The 316-nt window shown below is 55.1% G+C and overlaps 1 protein-coding gene across 1 annotated transcript in view; it reads right to left on the bottom strand.

Annotated features, from left to right (window-relative positions):
- The window catches only part of myt1lb (myelin transcription factor 1-like, b), a 173988-nt gene that overhangs the window by 163412 nt on the left and 10260 nt on the right, over positions 1 to 316 (bottom strand). The window lies entirely within an intron of this gene.

Here is a 316-nt window from a genome sequence, read left to right as displayed (position 1 = left end):
GAAAGATGGAAAACATTGAAGTAAAGTGGGGGGGAGGGGGGGGGGGAGACGAGAGATAAGAGAAGATGGAAAAGTCAGATGAATAGAGGAGGGGATTCGACCCGACAAGGAGTGAGGAGGTAGGAGGAAGTGAAGAAGGAAAGGATGAAAGAAATGAAGGGAAGAAGGAAGTGAGGAAGCCACGGTAGCTGCTGTAGTCGTTAGCGTCTTAGGAAGCAGCGCCGCAGCGCTAGAGAAGTACGAGGAGAGGGGTACGAGGGGAGGGGTACGAGGGGAGGGGTACGAGGAGAGAGGTACGAGGGGAGGGGTACGAGGG

This window comes from Cynoglossus semilaevis, chromosome 1, assembly GCF_000523025.1.
Source record: "Cynoglossus semilaevis isolate Cse_v1.0 chromosome 1, Cse_v1.0, whole genome shotgun sequence".
NCBI lineage: Eukaryota > Metazoa > Chordata > Actinopteri > Pleuronectiformes > Cynoglossidae > Cynoglossus > Cynoglossus semilaevis.
Note: the sequence above shows the minus strand (reverse complement) of the source record. Positions and strands in the feature narration are given on the sequence as shown.